The sequence below is a fragment of the Ornithodoros turicata genome, chromosome 5 (assembly GCF_037126465.1).
Source record: "Ornithodoros turicata isolate Travis chromosome 5, ASM3712646v1, whole genome shotgun sequence".
Classification (NCBI taxonomy): Eukaryota; Metazoa; Arthropoda; class Arachnida; order Ixodida; family Argasidae; genus Ornithodoros; species Ornithodoros turicata.
This window is the reverse complement of record NC_088205.1, coordinates 31,952,144-31,954,305: the sequence shown is the minus strand read 5'-3', so window position 1 is coordinate 31,954,305 and position 2,162 is coordinate 31,952,144.

Here is a 2,162-nt window from a genome sequence, read left to right as displayed (position 1 = left end):
AAAACCGCCGCCCTACAGCACACAAACAGAGAGAAAAAAGTTAACTGGGAAGTGGGTTATGGCGCTTATGTTACGGACAGAGGTACTGTTTGTATAGTGCCTGTTTCTAACACCAGCACACAAACAGCGTCAGTTCTTCCTTTTAGTGATCGGGGTTCATAGTTTGCGAAATGTTCTGTGTCCAAAAATTGTAAACACATTATATGTATTTAAGTAATATACGTACCACTTGAGCTTGACCGTGTCGGACTGCCTGCAGCTGTAATACACATGAAAACCAATCATGTCTACCACATTCCACAAAAGTCACAGGTTCAGTAACAGTGAAAGTTTCATGATAACGCGTCCGACAACGAGAAAAGTCAATCACGTTCATATGAATGACATCACTTGAACTTGTTTATTGTATTTTATTTATCTAGTTATTAATCATAGGTTAGGGGATACCTTACGTTGTACCGATTTCGTCTTTTGCTGCTAAGTTACTCACGCGCAAGAGTGACAGACCCGATTGGGAAACTACATAGACATTGTGACTTACTGTCGAAGTTGCTGGCTCGCTTTGTTCGTGGAACACTGTCGGAACGGCGTCAAGTTTCAATTCGTTCCTTTTTTGTGTCAATCCAAGTTGCACTTCCATGATGTTCTCATCCAGGTACACATTATCGGTGAAATGCGAGGAGCATACACGGACAGCATGAACACTCCTTGCTTCATCTGGATACCCGCTAGTGATGTAGCTGCTTCCAACTTTCGCTTCGTCTGGGGTCTGGCTGTAGCTGTATCCTTGGCGTGCGAAATCAAACATCGAGGATTTCGAAGGAAGTTTTCCTGGAGTCGGGAACGCTGCGTCGGTTTCCAAACGACATCCCACGCGAAGGATGCAAGCGTAGCGATAGTATCCGAGTCACTAGAAAGTGTCACATGTGAATACGGGCGACGTGCCGGAAAAAAACAAAGCAGCCCCAGACTTGGCGGCAGACGACAGCGTCCTTCACAGCGGATTAGCCAGATTCGACCTTGCGTCACGCGATGTTGTTGGCGCTGGCGCTTTCGAGGATCAAAACGAAACCGGATCTTTTAAATTCGATTCCTCATCACCCGGTCCGTTTTGGAAGGAGAAAATTTGGCAAATAGCTCGTGGTAGTGTACCGAACACATTGGTATTGGATTCGTGACCACGGTTCCGGATGCGACAGTCCCTTTAAAGAAAACGTGATATAAATCATATAAATAATAGAAGTCAACAAGAAGCAGCTAGCAATGTTCGTAGCAGACGGTTTTTCCTACGAACGAATGAGGGGCTCTCTACCACGAACGTCACACTAGAGTGGGTGTGGTCTGCAGTTGGAGCGCTCCGGCCTGTCACCGCGGCAGCGATTTTCCAAATTAATTGCACCGTGGTGATACAACTTTGGACAGAAATATTTTGTGGGAATGCTTTTCACATACTGCTTTACAAGATGACAGCAGTTTTGGGCCATGTTAGATACCACTTTAATGCTCCTTTAAACACGTCACATCTAACCCTTTAAGTACCATGCCAATGATGAGGACGGTGCCCAGAAGAAGAACAGTCTCTGTTCGAAATATCGGCAGCTTCTGTCCTGAGGCAACTCCCTTTCTATATCACGTGATAAGGCTTTTATGTACTTTCTATTTCAACCGTTAGGTGTAATTTCAACAAATCCGTAATGAATCGTGCGATATAGACTGCTTGTATATGATAATTTGATCCGATTGCTTTCTTGATTAATGCAATGCCCATTGCAATGATTACAATTACATTTGGTCTAGTGTATTTAAATTCTTCGTTATCAAACCTCAAAAACTCCACTATCAATCCCAGTGGTCCTTCCGATGTTGACGTGCAAATATTTTTATAACTATTCTAGATTCGGCATACAAGTTCTTGCATCTTGAATTCCATAATTTGCACCATATCTCCGAATACGACCATGTCTAGGACGTATTGAAATGCAGCGATAACTGAATCGTTTCGAGGCTCCTCCTTTTCGAAGCAGTTTTTTATCACATCTTCACATGAGTTATGGTAACGAGTACAAAATCCGTCCATCTCTTCAATGTAGAGCAATTGTCTGTTCTGTTTTGTAGTGTGCCTCTACATTAATTAAATCATATCGGTGCTCATTTTATTTATT